Source organism: Thermobia domestica, chromosome 12, assembly GCF_964235325.1.
Source record: "Thermobia domestica chromosome 12, izTheDome1.hap1.1, whole genome shotgun sequence".
Taxonomy (NCBI): Eukaryota; Metazoa; Arthropoda; class Insecta; order Zygentoma; family Lepismatidae; genus Thermobia; species Thermobia domestica.
Window position 1 is genome coordinate 24526693 of NC_137465.1, and position 17870 is coordinate 24544562.

Here is a 17870-nt window from a genome sequence, read left to right on the forward strand (position 1 = left end):
AGGGAATTAATTTGTTAATTATAATTGCTTTTATGTAAGTACACTTTAGAACTATCAATGAGAGAGTATAATTTCAAACAGGAAAATAAAATTTAGTTTGTGGCCGCGGTGGCTCAGTGGTGGAGCGTTCACCTCTGGTGCTTGGGGTCCCGGGTTCAAACCCTGCTCCCGCCAAGTGAACTTTGTGGTGGACAAACACCATGTGCGTGGGTTTTCTCGGGGTTCTCCCGGTTCCTCCCACTTTTTTCATTCCACCATTTCACTCATCTCTCATCATCACCGTCTCCTTTAGCCTAACCGGCATATGCGTGGGACGTAAAACTCAAAAATTTCATTTTCATTCGATTTAAAATTTAGTTTGTCATTAATTTATTGTTCTTCTTTCGTTTTTAAAAAAAGAAAGAAGGAAAAAGAGTGATAATAATGCAATTGCGTAAGAGAGGTCATGGTTTGTTTGTCTGCTGGGTTAACGTGTTAACGCAGCTCTTTCAGGTTCGCTAACTCATATTCTGTTTGTTTCATGGAGTGTTTCTTCTTCCAGTGCTTTGGGCAGTTGTTTGTTCGTTTCATGTTACATTCCGTGTTTAATGGATTGAAACTTAGACTGGATTGGGCAAGTTGAATTGAAAGTGAGCGCTTTTGCAATTAATTATATAAAATACTTTTGATATATATTAACAATTAAATACAAAACAATATGTGAAACCGACATACACCATCCTTAGTTACTTAATCATCTTTCTCTTCGAAAGCGTGACAGATAAAGTTAATTGTTTATTTAAAAATGGTGGCCTCCAACAATGAAACTAACAAAAAGTGTGCAATCGATATGTGTGATTCAGTAGATATTTCAATTGTAAACAATTTTGCCAGGTTTGTTCAGTTTCTGGTAGAAATTGGAGCAGATAAAGTTGATTGTTTATTTAACAATGGTGGCTTCCAACGATTGTTTATTTAATATGGTGATTCCAACAATGAAACTAACAACAATATGTGTAAATGACAGGTACTATTTACTAGATATTTCAATCGTAAATGGGTGTGCAAAGTTTGGTTACTTTCTGGTAGAAAGTGTGGCAGATAAAATTGATAGTTTGTTTCACAATGGTGGTCTCCAACAATGAAACAAACAACAATATGTGGAATCCACACGTACCATTCCCTAGTTTATTCAATCCCAAATGAGTGTTCCAAGCTTGATCAGTTTGTCGTACAAAGTATGGCAGATAAAGTTGTTTGATATATTAATACTGCTGGCCTCCAACAATGAAACTAATACAATATGTGCAATCGACACGTACCATTCCCTGGATATTTCAATCGTGAATCAGTATGCCAAGCTTGGTCAGTTTCTGGTGGAAATTGTAGTAGATAAAGTTGATTGTATATTTAACAATGGTGGTCTCCAATGATTATTTATTTTATTATGTGACCCCAACAATGAAACTGACAACAATATGTGAAAATGACAGGTATCGTTTACTAGATATTTAATTCGTATATTGTTGTTCAAAACTTGGTTAGTTTCTGGTAGAAAGTGTGGCAGATAAAATTCATTGTTTATTTGATAATGGTGGTCTGCAACAATGAAACTAACAACAATATGTGGAATCAACACGTAAAATTCCCTACCTATTTCAATCGTAAATGAGTGTGCCAAGTTTGGTCAGTTTCTGTAGAAAGTGTAGCAGATAAAGTTGATTGTCTATTTAACAATAGTGGCTTCCAACAATGAAACTGACAACAATATGTGCAATCGACACGTACGTTTCCCTAGATAGTTCAATCGTAAATGATTGTGCCAATTTCGATCAGTTTCTGGTAGAAATTGTAGCAGACAAAGTTTATTGTATATTTAACAATGGTGGACTCCAACGATTGTTTATTTAATATGATGGTCTTCAACGTTTGTTTATTTAATGTGGTGACCCCAACAATGAAATTAACAACAATATGTTGAATCGACACGTACCATTCCCTAGATATTTCAATCATTAATGGGTGTGCAAAACTTGGTTAGTTTCTGGTAGAAGTATGGCAGATAAAGTTGATTGTTTATTTAACAATGGTGGCCTCCAGCAATGAAAATAACAACAATATATGAAATCGACACCTACCATTCCCTAGATACTTCAATAGTAAATGAGTGTGCCAAGTTTGTCAATTTCTGGTAGAAAGTGTAGAAGATAAAGTTGATTGTCTATTTAACAATGGTGGCCTCTAACAATGAAACTAACAAAAAATGTGATTTCAACACGTACCATTCCCTACATATTTCAATCGTAAGTGATTTTGCCAAGTTTGATCAGTTTCTGATAGTAATTGTAGCAGAAGAAACTGATTGTCCATTTAACAATGGTGACCTCCAAGAATGATACTAACAACAATATGTGAATGGACATTCACTATTCCTTGACATTTCAGTCGTAAATCGGTGTGCCAAGTTTGGTCAGTTTCTGGTAGAAATTGTAGCTGATAAAGTTGATTGTATATTTAACAGTGATGGTCTCCAACGATTGTTTATTTAATATGGTGGCCCCCAACAATGAAATTAACAACAATATGTGAAATCAACACGTACTGTTCCTTAGATATTTCCATATGCGTGTGCCAAGTTTGGTCAGTTTCTTCTAGAAAGTGTAGCAGATAAAGTTGATTGTTTATTTAACAATTGTGGCCTCCAACAATTGAACTAACAACAATATGTGGAATTGACACATATCATTCCCTAGATATTTCAATCATAAATGAGGGCGCGAAGTTTGGTCAGTTTCTGGCAGAAAGTGTGGCAGATAAAATTGATTGTCGATTTAACAATGGTGGCCTCCAACAATGACTCAAACAACAATATTTGAAATGGGACATTCACCATCCCTTTAAATTTCAATCGGAGATGGGTGTGCCAAGATTGATCAGTTTCTGGTAGAAATTGTAGCAGATAAAGTTGATTCTTTATTTACCAATGATGGTCTCCAACAATTGTTTATCTAAAATGGTAATCCTAACAATGAAACTAACAACAATTAGGAGAAATCGATACATACCGTTCCCTAGATATTTCAGTTGTAAATAGGTGTGCCAAGTTTGGCCAGTTTCTGCTAGAAAGCATAGCAAATAAAGTTGATTGTCTATTTAACAATGGTGGCCTCCAACAATGAAACTAACAATAATATGTGAAATCGACACGTACCATTTCCTATATATTTCAATCATAAATGAGTGTCCCAACCCTGGTCAATTTCTGGTAGAAAGTGTAGCAGATAAAGTTTTTTGTTTATTTCACAATGGCGATCTCCAAAAATGAAACTAATAATAATATGTGAAATGGACATGTACCATTTCCTAGATATTTCATTCGTATATGATTATGCCAAGTTTGGTCAGTTTCTAGTGGAACGTATATCAGATTAAGTTGATTGATTATTTAACAATGGTGGCCTCTAACAATAAAAATATGTGAAAGTGGCACGCACCATTCCCTAGGTTTTGTAACGTCCATTAAGCAGACTGTATTCGTTTTGGGGTAGTTTTTGAATTATTCATTTTATTTTTGATTGTTTTAATTTTATTGGTTGTATATGTTAACATTGGTGGCGGTGGCGCCATCTACCGTGTTAGAAACAAACTATTTGGACGTTTAAAATAACCTTAAAGGATTGATTTCTGTCTATGCTTGAAGATCATCCATAATGTTCAAAGGATGGTTTCTATCCTTAAACACGAACCATTGACGAAATACACAAAACTACTTGTCGATTTTTTGCGATGTCCTACAAATATGCAAAGTTTTATTCAAATCAGTGAATTATACGTTCGTAGGATTCCTTGTAAGTAGAACGAAAATTGTAATTTTCTTATGTTGAATGAGATATATTTAGTTTATTTGATATAGACATGATATTTCTAGAACATATTACCAAAGTTTGTTTAATGATTTTTTTGCGTTTGTATGGTAGCAGTGTTTCCGGTCATTAAAAACTTTATTCCCGATTTTATGGAGAAAATCCAAAAAAAAAAATTACATTTATCACTGTATAATTTCCTTCTTGTTGGGTACATTGGAACAACCATACAAGTATCTGGAAGTCTCCTCTTCATCCTATACAACGTACTATAGAAAGTTGTAATATGATAATTATAGATGCTGCAGCACCAGCAATCCAGCACTACTTTTGACTTTTGCATCTAAGGCTGCAAAGGCATCAAAATTTCGTATCTACGATGTGAGAATTTTTTTTTATTTCAGTCTTTGTATGGCAGACAACGACATCACGCTTTCTTTGTGCGTTGTCGACATACCAAATACATTTGTGAGATAACTTAGACCCATATATCAACGGTGCTGATTGCTCCAAAGAATCTTAAAATTCGGTTAAGATTTTTTTTTCGCGAATTATCATCCTGCATTTCCCTCCATAATATCCCTCCCGTTGGCAACACTTCAATGAAACTTACGCCATAAAATTGACACACCCTTCTTCTAGAATACAAGGTCTTACCCATATCAATCGAATAAATAGACTTTGTATAATTCATTAAGTGAAATTCTATGAAAACGGCAAAAGATGGCTAGTCACGAAAGGCTTAATAACTGAATGTTTTACAGTTCAATTTAAATTTTTTTTTTTTTTTTGACATGGATATTATTAGTAAAATACTTAATTAGTGTACTCAGTTATCAATAGGTGCCAAAACAGTGTTTTTCTTTAACGTTATTTATTTTGTGGACTGCTAGATATTAAACTAAAAAACTTCTTAACAGTTAGCACAGATTTAAATTTGCGCTTTAAAAACGTTTATAAGTCTTTAATTTTCTTGTAACGAAAAACATATTGAAAATTGAGCTGTCATATCTCAAGCTAAATATTGTGTATAATTTCTTTAAACTTTAAGACACGGAGGTATTATTTAAGGTTACTGTGGCACGTTTTACATTTTAAATTTTTTCAGCGGCTCACAATACTAGGGTGTCTAATTTTGCCTCTCGATCTGTTTTGTGAAGCCTTCAAAATTAATGCATTTCAAATATTCGTCAGAATTTGTTGTTCAGGAACCACTGAAGAAAATCTTAACAGTAAAAAACTAAATTTCATTTTAGATTTTAGGATCGCTGCATACGATATATATACCGTTGCCTCTAAGACAAAACAACATAATTCTTAAATCAGATTTTGAGAAGATCGTGTTTATTACCTATATATATATATGCTTTCACAGGATTACTTACGCCTAGATGATTTTCCATTTAGAAACATCTGGGAAATATAGTTAACTTGGAACCATCTAATAGCCTAGACATTGCACAAGACTGTAGTTAAAGACGCCATGCATTACAGAAGAAACTAAAGATATTTAGTCTTCAATATATATATGACTTTGTAGCTGAGTGACTTGTAGCAAAAAGCAATAGGATAAATTCTTCAGATTTAAAAGAAACCTGTAATTTTTTTTCATTTTTATTCGCAAATGACACTGGAATACATTGTTTAATTTTGGGCGAATTACTTTCATTACCTCTGAGTGGTGTCAGCTTAAATGATAGGCCAATGTTAGCAGCTATTTTAGGGATTTTACAACTAAGTTTTCCAGTCCATACTTCATGCAACCTTAACTGTTTTAGAGTGATGAATTAGTGGAGTATGACTTAGAATTCAACCGCAGAAGACTGTCCCTAAATGAATTCATTTCTCCTTTGATAAAGGAAAAGAATAATATACACTATTATGGCATCTGAAAAAAGTTAAATGTTCATGGTGATAATGAATCAGATCAAAACGAACGACAGCAGAATGGAAAAATGCACACAGAAAAAAGAGCCTTGTTTGCAAGTAACAAAAAAAGAATTGTTGGTAAACAAACAAGTTTATTTAAATAGGGACCAAACAAATGATTGTTTCTGACACCCATATCAGTTTGTTTAAAAGTGCGTGTTTACCAGCAATGGGAAGCTTGTTTACAGAACCTAAAAATCAGTTTGTTTACTGTATGCAAACGACGGACTTTGTTTCTATTTAACAAACTGCTGTTTGTTTGTAGGTAACAAACGTTTGTTATGGGACACCAAATGCCATTTAAACAAATGTTTGTATTAAAAGTGACTTCTGTGATTTGTTTGTCAGAACAAAATGAATCAAAAATCACTGGAATCGCTGCAGATTCTACTCTAAGTGATAAATTACTTCAATATATTACTGATTTCCATTTTCCATAAATGATACATTTTCTTGAGGTAATCTATGCATTAATTGTAAGTTTTGGTTTTATCTTTATTTATATTATTTATAGAAAATAAATAATCAGTAATATATTGAAGAAAATTATCACTTAAAGTAGAATCTGCGTGACATAATAATTAAGAACTATTTGTACTATTGCCATTGGTTGTTACATAATACAATTTGTTCTATTGTAGAAGAAATTTACCACCTGATACGTCATAAACATCGATCAGTTACAAGCATACGTTGCTTCGTTTAGATTTTTTTTTTTCTTGCAGAGACCACCGGCTCCAAACCCCTTCGTAAATCTTTTAAAATATTTTCTCTTGTGTTTTGTCTTCACCAAATAAGCACGACCGAGACTTCACCAAGTTCAGACCTAAATATTTCTCGATGTACACCTTCTATACAATCAAAATATTCTATTAAGAAATACAATGGAAGAGAGTTTTATGATGCACAAACACCGTGTGCGTGAATTTTCTAGGTCCTCCAGTATTTACTTCCTTCACGTCATCTTTTTTATCCATTTCATCACAGCCGTCTCCTTTGGCTTCAGTGCATAATCGTTGGCCGTTAAAAAAAAAAAAAGCACTTCCAGCATTAACTTCTTAAGTCAGTTTAACTTTCTTACCTGTGGAACATCAAGATGTGTATAACACCTAGAACTTACCGTGATTTTTAAGCAGTCACAAAGCACAAAATAATTTAAAATAAATTTCATAGCACTTATAAATCCTAAAATATTGAAGGTCGGAGGAAAGTGAGTCCCTATTGAATTTTTTTATATTAATATATTTTCATATCACAAAATGTATTTTACTTCTTAAGTTTTAGACAAATTTAACCACATTCTTATATTTATCGCTAATGAATAGAAGATAAAAAGATAACGCTTCTTTAACTGCGTGCCAGCAAACATAATAGGAGTTTTTTTTTTATTACATACAGAGCAGATTAATCAGGCACTGAGTCAAAGTTTTAAAAATGTAAATACAAATGTATGTCAACCAGTTTGAGTGGAATGAAAATACATGTAACTTTCTGAATATTCATTACAGAAATTTAATAATTTACAATATGAAATCTGGTAGCAAATACTAAATATAAAAATGTGAAAGTGATTCATTTCAAGAACTTTATTACAACACTCAAAATATCAGTTACAGAAATGTGACATTCTTTTTGTATTTGAAGTTTTATAAAATTACCTAACCTTATTTTCTTCGCTTCTTTTAATACAATCGAACGTAACATACGAAGCATTTATTGATGGATAAAAATTAATACTTGTTTATATACGTACTCATTTACTTAACACAGTAACACTTAACATATAAAACAGTTATTAATGGATAAAAATTTATAAAGCAGTTATTAATGGAAATTGTAAATGCTATCAACTGTACAATTTCCGTACCCACTGAAACCTTCTTCAGCAAATCGAGAATTTATAAAAGTGAGATATGGTTTGCAAAGTTATTGTTGCCATTTGTTTGATGATGTGTTTTTCAGTTGAAGATATCTGTCCTGTTTTCGATGAAATATGTGCCACTATGTTTGATATTTTATATCTCATAATCAAAAAAGATACTACCGAATATTTTAATAGGCACAATCATACTTAAGTTATTACGGAAGACAAAAGCTATTTGTTTATAGAAATGAGTAAACTTATATCTCCATATCCTTTGTTGAAGATATCTCATGCAGATGGAAGCCTTTGCGCATGTGAAACGCATTTTTTATAAAAGTTCTAAATTCTGTTTCGTAAATGATAGGTAGATAATATCAAACACAATGAAAGAGAATTTAAGGAGTTGTCGAAAAAACGTGGTTACTTTCATTGCGATCTTCTACAGATGGTGATCAGAAAAATGGAAGCACCTGTAGTTGGCAACACGTCAGATGTATGGGTTGGCAGTGTTGTCGTGGCGCCCGCAGCGCCGGACCGCTGCGGGTGGTATGTTAGGTCCGTCTCCATACTACGTCAGGCGCTGTGGAACAGCACTGTCCAGTGGCTGCAGCAGACGGAGGTAGTGTAAAATGGGAGACCTCTCAGATTTTCAAAGAGGGCAAATTGTTGGTGCGCGGTTATGTGGAGTGAGTGTGACGGCAGTGGCTACTGTGTTAGGTGTGTCGCCTGGGACAGTGTCGAAGGTGATGACGGCCTACACAACACACGGGAAAACCACATCGGGGAAGCGGAACAGTGGGCGGAAGAAAATCATGAGTGATAGGTCACGCCGAGTATTAAAGCGCATTGTCACGCAGAACCGTCGTGCCACTGCGGAGCAAATGACGGAGGAACTCAATCAGCACCTCCCCCACCCTGTTTCGACATTCACAGTCCGCCGCGAATTACATGACATGAACTTACGGAGTCGTGTTGCATGGGCCAAACCGTTCATCAGGGACCATAACGCTTTCGGAATTCGCAAATGGTGCCGCGAGCATGCAACTTGGACCGTTGAGGACTGGAAACATGTGATATGGTCGGATGAGTCATCTTTCACCCTAATCCCAACCACGGGCCGTGTTTATGTGTGGAGAACGCCCAAAGAAGCTTATGATCTGTAGTGTCTCCGCCCAACTGTGAAACATGGCGGCGGCTCGGTGATGCTGTGGGCCGCAATATCATGGTTTTCATTGGGTCCTGTGGTCACACTTAGCGGACGAATCACTGCCAACGATTATGTCGCAATTTTAGGAGACCACTTGCATCCTATGGTCTGGATGTTGTTCCCGGACAATGACGCCATCTTTCAGGATGATAATGCACCCATTCACACAGTTGGCGTTGCTGCAGCATGGTTTCGTGGAACATCGGGTTGAAGTTCAACACCTCCCCTGGCCCGCCCAATCCCCAGATCTCAACTTAATTGAACATCTGTGGTCCGTCTTGGAAACACGACTCCGGCGACGATTTCCACCTCCATCCTCTCTCACAGAACTGACCGATGCCCTGCACGAGGAATGGTGTAAAATTCCACTTGCAACCATTCACGACCTCTATGCCTCCATCCCACGTCGCATCAAGGCTATTCTGAAGGCGAAAGGTGGCCCAATACCATATTAATCTGGTAAGTTGCAATTTCGTTCAGGTGTTTCCATTTTTCTGATCACCATCTGTATATACCAGATGCACTTTCCTCAAAATAATTAAATCATCGTAACAATTACTAACAATTTAATAAAAAATGAAATGAAATCTTTGAGTTTGGCGTTCCACGATTGTACCGTGTAGGCTGAGACGGTGATGATAAGAAATGAATGAAATGGTGGAATGAAGAAAGTGGGAGCAAACGGGAGAAACCCGAGGAAACCCACGCACAGAGTGTTTGTCCACCACAAAGTTAACTTGGCGGGAGCTGAAATCGAACCCGGAACTGCAAGTACCAGAGGTGAGCGCTCTACCACTGAGCCACCGCGACCCCTTAATAATAATAATAATAATAATAATAATAATAATAATAATAATAATAATAATAATAATAATAATAATAAAAGAAAAAACATTCAAAAAATATTAAAAAGGAAATTTTAGCAGATGGTTGGAAGATGCGATTTAACGTATGAACTTTGGCTCAACTGCTTATTCATGCAAGTATTTGGTTCTTACATTTTATCAAACTCTTCAAGCACACCCCTCAGTCTGCTTTGATTCCAGGTATTTCTCGTATAAAATTTTGACAATTAATATTGAAGACAATAGTGATTCTTATCTATTTGCCCTAAATATGATAATGAGAAATGCCAAACATCATTTGTGAAATAATGTAAATGCTGGGGACAGCAGTGGCTCAATGGTAGAGCGTTCACTTCTTGTTCGATCCCAGATCACAACAAGTGGGTATTGTGGTAGAAAAGCACCGTTTGAATGGGTTTGCTCGTGGTTCTTCAGTTTCCTCCCACTTTCTTCATTCCACCATTTCATTTATTTTCATCATCACAGTCTCCTTTAGTCTACGCAGTATAACCATGGGACGTAAAACTTAAAGACTTCCTTTCATTTCATAATGTAAACATTTTCTTACAACAATAGAACAGAAGTCTTCAATTCAGTGGAAGATATCACAATACAAGTCTACTTATAGACATTCTTCTTGGTTGATTAACTGGATTCAAGTTCAACGTACCTTTTATCATCGAAGCTATATATAGCATGCACGAACTGTATAATGTTACATAAGAAACATTAGCTTCCATTCTGAACTGAACTGTAGTCTCCCGTGTCGAAGGATTCCTCCAATGGACTGAAATTTCTTCATTTGGTCCACAATTATACTTCAATCAGTGTTTGCTTTCTTCTGCAGTCCGGTAATCATCTGATGGTTGATTTTCCACTATCAAGTAAGCTTCAGAATCTGAATCGAAAGAAAACGCAATCACATCATAAATTTTATACACCCATCGTATTTTTGAAACGTTTTCCAATTATCAACAGTAATAATTCTCAAATTACATTTTATGATTGATAGTAAATCTTACAAAATAACAAAATCTTAAAATTTTATAAGAGCAATCTTGGTATATCATAACTAATCTTGGTATATGTCTGTCATACAAAAATTACCGAAACTTCCAATGGGATCTTCTATCTTCTTCAGCAGCCACTTCCAACGTCAACATTAATTATTTTTTAGATCACACTACATGTAAAGAATTTGCTGTTAATGTATAAGAAAGTATCGCTGAGGAAGATGGCAGTTCACCTTGAAAATTTAGACAATTATTATACGACAGACATAATAATAAGTTAATGTGAATGTGTAATCATGTGAAAAGTTATAATCACGTCACTTAAGTTCTTTTAAGCTAATAGAACAACATACTATCTAGTTGGAAAACTAATAATGATATAAATCATACTTTTAGAATTGTGCTTCACATTCACCGAAAATAAAAGTAACACAAATTTGTCCTTAACTCATTCAATTCTTAACAATATTCCTAAAGTAAAGTATTAATAAAACTCTAGCTATTTAATTTTTGAACTCAATAATACCACCTATGGATGGTTTACACTTTTAACGTTCTACGTTTATATCCTGTAGGCTAAAGAACCCTCGCCGCCGGTCTAGTATCAAGCGCGTGCGCCATGTATGTACGTGGTGCTCGGTTCGATTTCCAGTGGAGTGAAAATAACTAATATTACAATTATTCACAATCATTCATCATCGCTCCTTTAGCCTAAAAGTCGTAATCGTGAGATGTTCAACTAAAAAATAAAATACTTGTTTTAGGTTAAAAGAGACAAGTGATAGCAATAATAAACGAAATGCATGAATGAAAAAAAGTGGGAGAAAACCCACGCAGAACGTATTTGTTCACCTCCAAGCACATGCCCCACGCACTTTAACCCTCCCCATTGGTCTAATGGCTAGCACGTGTGCTTTTGGTGCACGGTGTGCCGGGTTTGATTTTCGGTGGAAGAGCATTGAACGATAGCGGTTCGGGTTTCTCGTTAAACTTTAGGTATACGTCTCATATAACCTCGCTGTTGAAATGGGACGCTAAATGATAATTAAAACAAATCAAAGAAACCCACGCATCGTTACCACTGAGGGGATGACTTACACATGTAACTATTGTAAAATATGTGTTCGTGTAATAAAAGGGAACGAACACTGGTTATACAAAATTTGATTTAGAGTATGATTTTCAACTTTTTCTTACCTTTCTTAGTTTCTGTTTGATTCAAATTACGTGATGAATGGTAATGTTTTACAATCCTTATCTCTTTAAAAAAAATTCTTCTGTTCCTATATTTGTCAACCAGCTTTCCTTTTGCAATACGCTGGTTACGCCCCTCAGTTTACGGAGCCAGAAAATATATCCCCTACGGATAATACGAATTATTATGTTCTTATTAAAATTTGCGTTTCTCGGTTTTTAACAATCTTGAAGAATTTTCACAACTCCCGAAATGACTATTTTTCTGAAAATTAAGCATTCTTTACGTGTCACTATAGATACTATTACATCAGTTTACGTTCAAAATTATTTTTCAATAATAATTTTTAAGTTATAGAAATAAGAACAGCCTTGTCTTGTAAGTATAAATTATGTGTGTCATTTACTACTATGGTTTCAGTTTCCTCTGTTACTTTCTTCGTACACGGTTAAAAATTGCTAAACTAGATGCTGTTATCTATAGCTTCATTCCAATTTCAGTGAATAAGTTAGACGAAGTGTCATAATTCACTAACTAAAATTTAACCTGATTATCATATTTATTCTAAGAAGCTTATTAGGTTTACGTATTGAAATGATTGACAGTAATCTATAATTTCGCTACTATTTTCCTGAAAGAAAACATAAAGATTAAAAAAAAACTATATTATTAACTAAACAACACACATTTTTCGAAAATCCAAACATTTTATAAGAATATTTGAAGATTGAGGTTTTTTTTTTTTTTTTTTTTTTTTTTAAGAGAGTTAAAAAGTAACGTAACAACCCACCTTAACTAACCGTCCAAGCTAGCACACTGAACCGTAAACTAAAGTAAAAGAAGCACACTGAACCGTACGAGTAAACTGCGAAATCATAAGGTAAGAGTATTCCTAAGTTTATTCAATTTATTCCTACGTTTATTGAACAGCAAGCAATATGACTTGAATTTTGATACAAAAGTGACAAAACTAAAGCAGCCAATACAATGGTAAATGGACAATGATCACAATAAATGATATGTATGTACGATTTCTTGTAAAAAGGGTAAAATATGGCATTACTGGTCTTTGATTATCACTTACTTGAATGTTGCAATAACTAAAAATATACTTATAATCCACACCGTAACTCCATGTAATGAACTACTACAATGGATACAATATGTCTCCTTGCTTTTCCATCCAATTTATTTTTATCTTGATAAGATTTTAAAATAGATCTCCTTATAAGAGACTGTGTTAATATATCTCTTACAACCTATAATACAATTATACAGTTTTATGATCAGTCTTCTCTCAAAGTATTTAAAAACAAATAGCACATTTCTACTTTTTTCAAAATGATGTACTGTATTTTACAAAGAATGGGCTTGGGACAATATGGCTGATTTTCCTTTTCTAAAATTGAGATTTCACTATTTTAGGATTCCAGTATATCTTACAGGGGTGCCACAAGGGGGAAGGGCTATGACGCAAACTGCATCATTGAAATATTTGGGGGGTAAAAATCTATATAAATATGTTTGAGGGGGGTGTAAAAATTAATCAAAAAGAAGATTTTATTTTCAAGGAAGAACACCTACGGATAACACAATGCATAAATTTTTCTTCTGTCCTTTATACCACGATACTATACGATAATTATACGATCAGGCTGGGAGGGAGGTAAGTCGGACAGTTGGGGGGTGCGTCATGGACATAAGGGGGGTGGGCACCACTGTATCTTATGACCCGCTCCTGTTGACGAGTATGCAAACACCGAGATTAGACGGCAGTAAACATAGTGTTCTTGCCTTGACTAGCGTTTTTGTACGATATTGCAGCGTAAATATTGCTTTTTCTTCGGAGTAAATATATATTACCCCAAGCCCTTCAAATATAGTTAATGAGAGCTTTCTATATGTTCCTCATTGTTTCAATGTGATGAAATAAAATAAACATAATATCTATGATTGAGAATGGAACCTAAAGAACACGTATTAGTCTCTGTCACTTAGTGACCTGAAATTATTCGTAATGCTACCAATATTCTTGAAATATATTCAATATTTCGAGCACTATTTTCGAATGTTCATCATCAGGGAGGTTTTAAAGATCAGTTGTAGCTGACTCATCATGTACTTCTAAGAATAATTACTTTGTTACTGCTGTAGTAAATCATAGCATGTGACGATCCAGCTACGTAGAATGGTGTAGTTATTAAAATTATCCTGAGGATGAGCACTGAAGAATTGTACTCGAATATTGATGAATTGTAGTAGCTGGGTCAGTCCATATCAAGTGATCCAACATTGGTTGCTCCACCATTAATTTAAAAAAAAAAAAAAAAAAAAAAAGGCTTTTCTTGTGCAGCTGCCTTAACATGTTGGTAGTTCAAAATGAACATTATTTATATTCTAGTACTTTTGGTTTCCAATGGCACCCACTTTTGTTTTAAAATCCACTCTCATTTTTGCATTATTAAGGCTTTGTGTTAACTTATATTATTCAGAATTGGACAACCCTAGATTGGTGAACAAAAACCATTTTATTCACAAATGAACGAAATGGCGGAATGAAGAAAGTGGGAGGAAACTGTTACTTTCCTTAAAATTTTGTATGCTACTCTTATCCTCAAATATTTCCTGAGAAGAAAGTTCAATTTCTTAATAAGTTCAATAATGTGAATACAAAATGAATTTTTGGATTCTTTAACATTTGGAAAATAATACAAAATACCAGGTGGTATAAGTTATGGTTATTTGTTTACAATTATTTGAATAATACGGAGTATTTAAATCAACCAATCTACATGTATCCATTTTATGGTTGTGTCTCGAATTGGTGCTACTACGAAATCGGCACTAATAATTTTTAAACAAAAACATTTTATATACTACAGTACCTGGACATTCTCCAGTCCTACATCTATATCCACAGGTGAAACAGCCAGAGATCTCTTATAGTTTTCATATTTGTTGAGAAATTTTGCTCTTTGTCCAATCTTCGTAGACAAACTTTCTACCATTGTATATGTAAGCAAGGGAAATGCCTCATCATCAATTTCTTGCTCCGTAAAATGATAATTCCTTTAGTAAATTTCTCAGTAACCAATTAAACTAAACAACACAACTCCTTTGAATGAAACGTTCTGGAATGCACTTGGAAGATTGATTTGTTTTGGTTATTGAAGTTAAGCACCCCTTTTCAGCAGCGAGGCTATATGAGGCGTGGGCCTACACTTTAAAGTGAAATCCCAACCCCGCAAATTGAACCCGGGATCCCGTGCTCCAGAGACACGCGTACTAGTCACTCGAAGAGCGGGAAGAGCACTGCACCTGTAAAAAATGTGGTCCCACTGGGAATCGAAGTCTGGACACCTTAATTACAAGGTAAAAATTAGATGCAATTAACACAGGTCGTTTGAAATATGAGCAAAACTTCACCATGAATATCAGCAAAATGAATTTTTTTTTGCTTCAACCTCTTTTTAAAAGTATCAGGCTTAAATCAGACAACCCTGTTGGTAAGGCACCCTATTGTTAATGAAAACTCAACACTGGCAGTACAGCATGCTGTTCCCTTGAGGTCTCACCCTATCGACAATGCAGTGTTATTGCAAAACGTAACTCCATGTATTTTTCTAAGTTTCCACAAACAAAAATCTGCAAGTTGATAGAGTCACTCATGTTTGTTCTTACGTTCCGTCCAAACAGCCTGTTGCACTGGAAATAATGCTTCGTCATTTAAAATAGAGGGTTCCTTACCGACGTAGCTCAAAGGATTTGTGCGCTTGCAAAGATTCTACCGTTTGATACTGCTTTTCATAGTTAATTTTATAAGAAATTAATTGACTGCTGAAAACTAGGGTTGACTTGTTGAAACCAACATGGTTTAAACTTTTTTCCCAAGAAAGAAATTGGTTTAACCCCTCCCCCACAAAAATAATAGAAATGAATCAGAGCCCGAATGAATTCAAACGATTGATATCGTTATTCAATTCTCTTACTGATATGCGAGTTAAATTACATCGCTGTATTTCTGGCTCGGTGATCTAACTTGGATTTAATTAGATGTTCTGTACTCTGTAGTGTTTTGAAGTTCCCATTTATTTTAATAATGTGTATAACTATGTACAGTGATGTCACATGTTCAGTTGTGTATTTTTATCTTTCTGAAATAACTCTTAAAATATTCACAAGTACGCAAGATTAGTACAATGTACTTTATTTTTAAAATGTCCTCTGTGGAAGAGATTGTAGCTGGTCGCCTTTGTAATCAAAGGAACCTGAAAAATGAAATCTTTGAGTTTTATATCCTAGAGGTATTTCGGTTAGGCTAAAGGAGACGGTGATGATGGGAATGAATGAAATGGCGAAATGAAGAAAGTGGGAGGAAACTGGAGAATACTGAGAAAACCCACACACCAGACGTGAAGTTTCAACCCAGCCGCTGCCGCCCCAATCCTGGATTCGAGTTAAAATGAAGGCGGATTTCTGTATGTGCAAAGAGTAGTGGTTCATATCCCCTTTAAGCTGCTGGTCCCGTCCTTTATTACCTCGCTGTTGCATGAGGGCGTTAAGGTTAAATGAATATATATCTATCAATGTGTAACATAAATGAATAAAACAAAAAACTCTATTTAAATAAAATAATCATAGTTGAAACAAAAACACTTAGAAGTTTTCTGATCAACTTTTGAAAATAATCAGTTATAATTAGATTTATTATTGCCCCTAGGTACTACTCTCTACGTTACTTGGAATGTACACATGACGTCGTTTTTTTTTAAACCAAAATGACTTGCTCTATAAAAATTGCACTTATATTTTTATAATAGCTGCAATATCACTGCCACTTTTACAATATGAAGCTGAAATACCAGCGCTTTTGAACATTTTTCTTCAGCATAGTACAAAGTACAGTATATCAAATTATAAAACGCGTTTCTGGGCACGTAACTTTCTATACCTACAGCATAACAACATAGACAACTCTCGGCTTAATTGACTGCCTTAGTAATTGTACAGTGTAAGAATGGGCCAGCACACATATTATGGATTCCAAGGTGCCCTTTTTAATATATATTTTGAGGAAACTTTCTCCTAATGTCGTATCAGGGTTAATCAATGAGTTTTCAAAACATGCTCAGAGCGCCTTGTGGGTATATAATTAGCGTACGTGTCTTCAGCGAGGGAGACAAGGGTTCAATTCCTATTAGGAGTTCCTAGATTCAGATCCCTTGTAAAGTTTCCAAGGGATCTCTCCACCAGGTCCAAATCTCATATAATATCACTGCTGAAAGAGATGCTAAACCTACACCCAATCCGACCACTGGTGAGCACAGGAGCCTCAGACAGCGAAGGCAGGTAGATAGCATGGAGGAACTCACTGAGCCTTTAATACTTAGGCATTGTAGGCGTATGCACACTTGCGATTCGGGGAGCAAGGGGGCAGCTGCTCCCACTTTTTCTTACCCCCAAGATTAGCTGATCATTTGGTTGCTGTGATTTCTTTCAGATATTTGACCTCATGCCACTTGCCCCCTCCAGTAGTGATCATGAAACTTGTAGGGGTAAAGTTCCGTAGTGGCACCCGCCTTTCCAGAATGCCTGTCTAATGGAATAGTTACCACTTTTATTTAACAGAACAGAACCTATACTAACCTAACTTAAACTAGTAATGAGGGTAATTGTTTAGTAATGGGGGGCCAATGCTAACGAAGACAGAAAACAACATGCCCTGCGGGGCTCTAACTGGCCTTCACTTGCTAACGCTCGCTCGCTAATACTGTCTGAATTAAATTTTATTAACCTAACCCATCCGAATGTAAGTAGAATATGGGAAGGTTCTAGATTACTGGTCCCCTATATAGGTTAGTAGCTGGGTTGGTTTCTTTATGTACTAAAGTTTATACATTTAATTTACACAGTATTGCCGAGCGAGCGTTAGCGTGTGAAGGCGGGTTAGAGCCCCACAGGGCACGCTGTTTTCT